The sequence below is a fragment of the Coffea arabica genome, chromosome 6c, assembly GCF_036785885.1.
Source record: "Coffea arabica cultivar ET-39 chromosome 6c, Coffea Arabica ET-39 HiFi, whole genome shotgun sequence".
Lineage (NCBI taxonomy): Eukaryota > Viridiplantae > Streptophyta > Magnoliopsida > Gentianales > Rubiaceae > Coffea > Coffea arabica.
The window spans coordinates 47,880,415-47,888,887 of record NC_092320.1 but is presented as its reverse complement, the minus strand read 5'-3'; the positions used below and the strand labels follow the sequence as shown (position 1 = coordinate 47,888,887).

Sequence of the window (8,473 nt, the reverse complement as noted above, 5' to 3'; positions counted from 1 at the left end):
AAGGAATGCACATAAAAGTTAGTATTATTACTCCGTTAACAGAAAATCCAACCTACATCCAGCAAAAAGTTTGTGATTATATAGTATAAAATAATGCTATATGGAGAACAAACTACCATGTAAGACATGAAACTACCATGTAAGACATGAAACTTAAATTCCAGGAAAGCAAGCAAAACAGATTTTACAAAGTACTTATTCTTACTCGAACTAGAAAACTACCATAAAGATCACCGTTGTGCAAGTTGATTGAGAATTACTTATATCACAAATAATATAGCAGTATCCTCTTGCACTAAGCTCTAGCACTCAAGCATCATCCTCTCTAGTCTAATTACTGAGTACGTAGTATAGCCTTTTAAAATGTTATGGAATTGTGAATCAAATTCTTCCAACTCCTGAAGAAACACCCACTACCAACTGCAAATGCCAACTTATAGCTCTAGTTCATAATTTGGCATGTGATTTGCAATTTGGCCGCAGGTTTACCATTCAAAATTGCACCTTTCCTCATTTAGTCGGAAACTTATCTCAACGCCATATCTACATGTGAAAGAAGATCTAGAACAGATACCATAGAAAACGAGAAAACAAGTGATTGCTATGCTTATTACAAGCATTTCACCAAGACAACACCAAAAAGATACATAAACCACTGCCAATTACATGATTCAATTTTTTTAGCAACAGTTGCAAATACAGAATATGAGCACAAAAGCAAAATAAAAGGTACATTGTTAATTTACACCAAAAATAAAACGTCAATTTTCCTTATCTGAAACACTAACAAAAACTAACACGGTAGAACAAACTAAAATCAAGAAACCAGAAATGCGACAAGAATGCCAACAAAAATCATCTGAACAGCCCAGGAGGAAATAAACATCACCAACCTCTGAGCATTCCTATTCCTCACATAGACAATAACATGAGTAACAAAAGCCAGCAACAATCCCACCACAGTGTACAAGAACCCAACCGCGAACCCTTTAGCTCCCAATTGCATCCCAGACCCCCTGATAAAAGAAAACCAACTTCCCAGGGTCATTCCTATCAACCAAAAACATGGGTATTTTCCTAATTATGTCATGCATTGAACCGGAGACACTGAAAAAGTAGACAAAAATCTCTCCGGTCATCCAAATACTCTTATTGTGCAAAAGGGTGTTCCCATAAATCACTTTTTTCGCCAAGAATGGAGCCGAAATCAGAATAACAGCAATGAGAAACATCAATTGCTTCTTAGAAATCAAAGAGGGGCGATCAATTGGCCCAATGCTCAGCTTCGTTTTGGCCTTGACAAATTCAGCCATGGATTCGGCGAGCCTCGAGAAATCTGATGCATTTATCTGGACGGAGTCTTTCTTGACATCGGTGTGGGGCAGAGAATTTACTCCGAAAAGGGCGAAAAAGGACTGGAATTCTTGAAATTCGATGTCGAAGAAGAAGAGTTTTGAGTGAGAAGTTGGAGGGTTGTTGGCTAAAAAGGATTTAGAGACGAGGGAGAACTCGGATTTGAGAGAAGGGAGGGAGAGTTCGGGTTTGGAGTGGAGTTTTTGGGCGTCGAAGAAGACGAGGAAAGTACAGGGACGATGAGTTGGAATGGATAGAATCCGTTTGAGGGAATCAGTGAGATGGATAACGCCGCCTTTAGGGGACTGGGATTGGAGGGATTCGAGCTGCAAGAGCAAATCCGAACTGGGGTCTTGAGAATTGGTGGAGATCGGGAGGAGGGTGATGAGGAAGAGGATGATGAAGATTGGGGCTTTTGTGAAGGCCATTTTGCAACCTACTATAAGTTAATGTCCGTCTAAATTCTTTTTTGGGCGAAAAGGAAAAAAATTGGTGGTAAAAAAATGGTGGGAAAACGAAAACTTTTCCTGATGAATTGACGTGGGCAAAAGTAGAAAAATATGTTTAAAGTAGCAGTGCTTTTGAAGGATATTTGCCTGACGAATTGCCTTTTAATGCTATAGTATTATTCTTTATTTTTTAGCAAAAAATAAAAATTTTCATCAACATAGGTGGCAAAATTTGTTAATTTCATATAATTGAAAATGTACTTTTATAATTTGCTAATATTTTATACTAATTTCTTATAATTGCAGCACTAAAGAACATGTTCACAAGCAAGCAGGTTAAAATCCCGCCTGCATAATAACGCTGAAACCCGCAAGCGGGATTCTGTGTTTTTTCTATTTCAAGGTTAGCTCGCATGCGGGTTAATGTTATATTTGAGCGCAAGAAGAAAAAATTGGTAATTAGGCTCTTTGGGCATTATAAGTAAATATTTAAATTAATAGCAGTTTTATTACATCAATATTATTGTATTATCATTATTATGATTATTGTATTATTTCTTATGCAAATATAACATTTAATTATTTAAATTTGATTTTATTTTTACAATTTATAAAATTTTTATCACTTATATAATATTTTTAAAACCCTAATACATCTAAATTTGATTTTATTTTTCAAATTTATAAGATTTTTATTTAAAAAAATGGGATACGGATAAGATATCCGGTTGGTTCTGTGAGGACTCGCAAATTCCTTGTATTTTTTCTCAAAAATACCCTTTTATTTGAAAATTATTATTTGTCAAAGCCCACTACCCAATTATTTCACAATAAGTGTAAGTAAACCTAGAAAATAGGGTTTTACGCTTCGGTTTCAAGTTTGGAGCAAAATTAGGGTTTTCGCGATTTTTCGCCGGATGAATTTTCGGTACAGAGTAAGGATTAAATTTGAGGATTAAAAGTGACTTTTAAGTGAGAAATAATATGAGACTAGTAGCAATGATATAAGGTTAGTGAATGGGAATTAAAAACCCTAGTACGTGAGTTTTTAAGAAAAACGGCGCGAACCGGCGGGTCCCGCGCACTACCGATTGAACGCACCACTTGACCCCCACTTTCTTGCCATACAAGCTCATTAATATTTGAGCAAAATATCTCCTAAATTCCAACTAAGCCTGACCGAAATTAATGGCTGAAAATACAAGAAAGAAAAAGAAAATTTTACTTGGTAAGGTTTGTGACAAGTGTCACACCCTTAGTGGCCATTGACCAAGACAATTGTTCAACCTTCTTATCCCCAAATTGGCTTCATTCACCTTCATTTTTGCTGCTACTGGCCGAGAGAAACAAGAGAGAAAAACACCAAAGGAAAACAATTCCATCTTCTTGATTTGCTTCAATTAAGTAAGAAGTTCCAAATCCAAACCGATTAAAGGGTAGCTTGTGAGTTGGGAAGCTTGAGGAAACCAAGAAATTTCAAAGGGAGTGCTCTATCACTCCTCCAAGCCTAGCTTTTGAGGTATAAACATCTAATCATGATCTTGGTTGCTTCAAATCTTGCTTTAAGATGTTTCTTTTGCTTAAGTTGTGGCTTAATTTCATGATTTTGCAAGTGGGTGTGATGAATTTGGGATGAATAAGCAAGTAAGGGTTTCATAGTATTCTGCCTAAATTTGATGTATGATGCATATATGTTGTGAATAAGGTTATAAAAGGGACTTTGGTAGTGATTAGAACAAGAAAAGTGAGAAGGTTCCATTAAATACCAAAAATTCCAGATTTCTGGAAATTCTTGCTTCCATTCTGTCCGAATTTGAATCCCTATGTTAGAGGCCGAATTGGCCTTAGGTCAAAGAAGGAAAGTTGTAGAGAATGGTATTTTATAGGTGCCTACAAAATTTCAGCTCAATCGGAGCAACGTAGGACGTGAAAAGTCCAAAATACCCTTACTGTTTTAAGTATTTCCTAAGCAGTCCGTGAGATCAGTTAAGTTCAGTTTATCACGTTTTTCGACTAGGATCCATTCTGATTTAGCTTTTTGCCAAAACATGAAAGTTGTAGTATTCGGAATTAGCTTTCAAATGCCTCTAAGAACACCTGATTCGGACTTGTGTACTCTGAGATATGTCCATTACAGTGTTCTGCATTTAAACAGCCGACGAATTGGTTTCTGGTTTAGTAATTTGAGAATTTGACTAAGTTACATTAGGAACTGGACTAAGTGACCTTCATTAACATTGTAGCCCTGAGTCTTAGCTTCGAAACGGCATAGGTTACGTCTTAATCCGATAAGCGTAGCCTCGGATAAGTTATTTCCTCTTTCATACATCAAATCTGTCTTTTGCTAAATTGAAATTCTGCACTTGTTATTACTGTATTTCTTATTCTTATGATATTGTGAGCCTATGGAACGGCTCTTGACTTGAATTGCTTATGTGTGATGTTGGGTTGTGGTTGAGGAAAAATAATGAAGCCAAAATGGCTGGAAAATTAGGTAAACACAAAGGGCGTGCTGCCCAAATTTTCGCCCGAGCGCTAGGTTTCTATTTGAACTTGTATACTTTTGTTTGGCCAATACCATGACCGGTTTTCCATTTTAAAACATGATTTTTCATCCTTGGGTTCAAACAACCCTCTTCTTACTTGAAAGTCATCTTTACACGTTTTACTCCTAATTAGTCGGGTTTCTTTGTTTCCCTTAAATGTTTTGCTCGATAAACTATAATAATGTTCTCTTGTTCAACCTTAGGTTTCATTGGTGATTAAGGGTAATATCCGGAAGGATATTTTGCACGATATTTTGCATTTCTAGGTGAGTGTTCCTTATTTGATTCTATGGCTTGTTGTTATCATTTGCTAATGTGTTAAGTGCTTTTAATGATTTCCAAAACGAGCTTTCTAGGCGAGTGTGTACTTTATCGCACTCGACCTAAATAACTGTGCAATTTTCAAGGATTTAATGATTGAAATGTTACTTGCGCATGAATGTAAGCCTTTTGGGCTGAACTGGCCATTGCCCCTTGTTACCGGTCGTCTCGAGCCAGAAGCGGACTCGGTCGGGCGATTAGGGACTTGGGTGAACGTTTGGTATACTCGAGTATTACCCTGTAGGTTGGTGGAGACTGGCCAACGGCCAGGACGGGGGTGAATGAATGAATGAATGAACGAACGAACGAACGAACGAGGGTTTATTGATAAACGAAAAATGCATTTTCAAATGATTGGAGGAACAAGGGGAAATGTCAGGAGAACGAATGAACGAAATAACGAATTGCTCCTTGTGAGCCGTATCCTTTTAATGAATGTGTTACTATCGCTTTCCATTGTAAATGTTTCTTGAATTATTGATACTCCATGTTTAATGTATTGGATTGATTATCTGATTATGTGTTCGGAACCTCACTGGGCTTTTAGCTCATTCCTTTAGTTTTGTTTTCCTTAACAGGGGACGGCGAGCAGGATGAGAGCATAGACTAGCCTAGTCTAGGTTTTTTGTTTCTTTTGTAATGGTTCTCGCCCTAGTGCTTGGCATGGGCTGGTTGTATGGTGAAGTGAGAACCTTTGTACATTTGATGGCTGTACTTCCTTTTGAGATAGCAATGTATATAAGTTCCGCTTTAAGTTTGGATCAATGCCCTATTTATTCTTGTGATTGATTTCAATTTTTAATTGAGGACTGTAGCGAATGACTGAGTCCCGGCGAGAGCTGGGCAGGCGGCCCGCCGAACCCTCTGGTACGCCTTAGGGGGAGGTGGGGTCGTTACAAGTGGTATCAGAGCTTAGGCTTCAGATCTCTGTAGTGTATCCTAGATTAAAGATTAGGGTACCGGACTGTGGGATTTGATTGGACTTGAAAGTTAAGCGATTGAGGGATAAAATTTATAGTTGCTTCGCGTGGTTTATACGTGGAGTGACCCTGGACTAAGTGGTGAAAAAGTATGAGGGACTAAGTGAAGCTATGAATTGCGAATGTTATAGGCCTTAAATCTTTCTCATGGTATCTGAGGACCATAGATAGGTATGTCAGGTAGGAATTCCGATTGTAGATAGTTTACTCTTGAGACTGCAGCTCGAGATGTGAATTATCTTAATTCGGATTTTCGTGCCTGAGTACTCTATAGTTGAGGTGCTGCTAAATACTTGAGACTTGTATTTTGGGAACATGAACAGGCTTTGTCTGACTAGAATGAGCACAAGAGGGCAGGGACATCTAGTTTGGATAGTAAATGACGTGAGAGACCAGACGGGCTGATACTGGGGCGACTTAACCTTTTCCTTTTGATTTACCTGTATATTGTTACTACATGACGTTAGTATACCTGTATGTACATGGTTATCTGTCCAACTTGATATGTATTTGTGTATTTGCTTATCCGTCTTTTTGGTATGGCGTGTTATGTGGGTATATGTTTATTTGAATATTTGGTGCCCTCAATAGTTACTTTAGTAACCTTATCGTGTTTATTTACTAAATTACCTTTTGGGGGAAAAGAAAAGAGAGGGAAAACATATATATGGACGGGAGACGTAGTCGTGGACGTGGTCGGGGCCGGGGAACTGAGCGGACCCCGGAAGCAAGAGGAGAAAGGGAAACGTCAGCTGAGCAAGAGCAGGGATCAAGAGCTGCGACTGGAGACCAAATGGCAACGGCAATGCAACAGATGACGGATATCTTGGCAAGACTGGTAGATCAACAAGGCCAAATGGCCGTGAATCAACCCCGGAACCCTGAAATCGGAGAAGATAAGGCTCTTGAGCGGTTTCAGAAATTTACTCCTCCGAAATTCCTTGGAGGATCTGATCCGGATATAGCCGAACAATGGTTAGAGGCCATGATTAATATTTTCACCGTCTTGAACTACACCGAGCAAAGACAAGTAAACTTTGCGGTGTTCCAATTTGAAGGATCGGCCCGAGCGTGGTGGAACGTTATTAAAGCAAAATGGGAAAGAGAACAGACCGTATGGACATGGACGAATTTCATAAGGGAATTTAACGAGAAATACCTCCCTCCTTTAGTTCAAGAGAGGAGAGAGGAAGAGTTTATTGGACTACGCCAGGGAACGTTAAGTGTGGCCGAATATGAAACGAAATTTACGAAACTATCCAAGTTTGCTTCTGAATTGGTGGCCACAGAACGGAGAAGAGTAAGACGGTTTATACAAGGATTAAATTTGGAACTCCAAGAAGCATTAGCGGCAGTACAAGTGAATACGTTTACGGAAGCCCTTGAGAAAGCTCAAAGAATCGAGACTGCAAAGGCACAGATAAAAGCTTCCCAGACCCAGAAAAGGAGTGCATCGAGTAGTGTAGTGGAGGAATTAAGTGAAGCGAGAGTCCCTTCCAAAGTGCAAAAAGTGAACTTTTTGTCCCACCCACCATGGACATTAGGGGCGATAGGTGAAGGATCTACAAAAGAAAGCCAAATCAGATTTGGGAAAAGTTTTCAAGAAAGCCAAAAGATGGCTTCTCACGTGGTCTGTGGGTACTGTGGAAAAGCAAATCATGTCGAAAGCGATTGTTGGAGAAAGGGGCGGAAATGTTTAATCTGCGGAAGTGGCGATCATCAAGTTAGCAACTGTCCGAGGAGACAGTCACATGAAAGCAATACTCTGCAACTGGATGGAGCTAAATCACGAGTGAATGAAGGAGGGAAACGAACTAGCGGACCGGCAAAGGTTTATGCTTTAGACAACCGACAAGTTCCGGACTCGTCTGAGGCAACTGAAGGTAAAATTTCGAGGACGAAATTTTTTTAAGGGGGAGAGAATGTGAGGACTCGCAAATTCCTTGTATTTTTCCTCAAAAATACCCTTTTATTTGAAAATTATTATTTGTCAAAGCCCACTACCCAATTATTTCACAATAAGTGTAAGTAAACCTAGAAAATAGGGTTTTACGCTTCGGTTTCAAGTTTGGAGCAAAATTAGGGTTTTCGCGATTTTTCGCCGGATGAATTTTCGGTACAGAGTAAGGATTAAATTTGAGAATTAAAAGTGGCTTTTAAGTGAGAAATAATATGAGACTAGTAGCAATGATATAAGGTTAGTGAATGGGAATTAAAAACCCTAGTACGTGAGTTTTTAAGAAAAACGGCGCGAACCGGCGGGTCCCGCGCACTACCGATTGAACGCACCACTTGACCCCCACTTTCTTGCCATACAAGCTCATTAATATTTGAGCAAAATATCTCCTAAATTCCAACTAAGCCTGACCGAAATTAATGGCTGAAAATACAAGAAAGAAAAAGAAAATTTTACTTGGTAAGGTTTGTGACAAGTGTCACACCCTTAGTGGCCATTGACCAAGACAATTGTTCAACCTTCTTATCCCCAAATTGGCTTCATTCACCTTCATTTTTGCTGCTACTGGCCGAGAGAAACAAGAGAGAAAAACACCAAAGGAAAACAATTCCATCTTCTTGATTTGCTTCAATTAAGTAAGAAGTTCCAAATCCAAACCGATTAAAGGGTAGCTTGTGAGTTGGGAAGCTTGAGGAAACCAAGAAATTTCAAAGGGAGTGCTCTATCACTCCTCCAAGCCTAGCTTTTGAGGTATAAACATCTAATCATGATCTTGGTTGCTTCAAATCTTGCTTTAAGATGTTTCTTTTGCTTAAGTTGTGGCTTAATTTCATGATTTTGCAAGTGGGTGTGATGAATTTGGGATGA

General features: G+C 38.9%; 1 pseudogene; it reads right to left on the bottom strand.

The window, feature by feature from the left end:
• Nucleotides 1-714: 714 nt before the first annotated feature.
• LOC113722579 (probable dolichyl-diphosphooligosaccharide--protein glycosyltransferase subunit 3B) lies at nt 715-1,781 on the bottom strand (annotated as a pseudogene).
• Between the last annotated feature and the right edge of the window lie 6,692 nt (nt 1,782-8,473).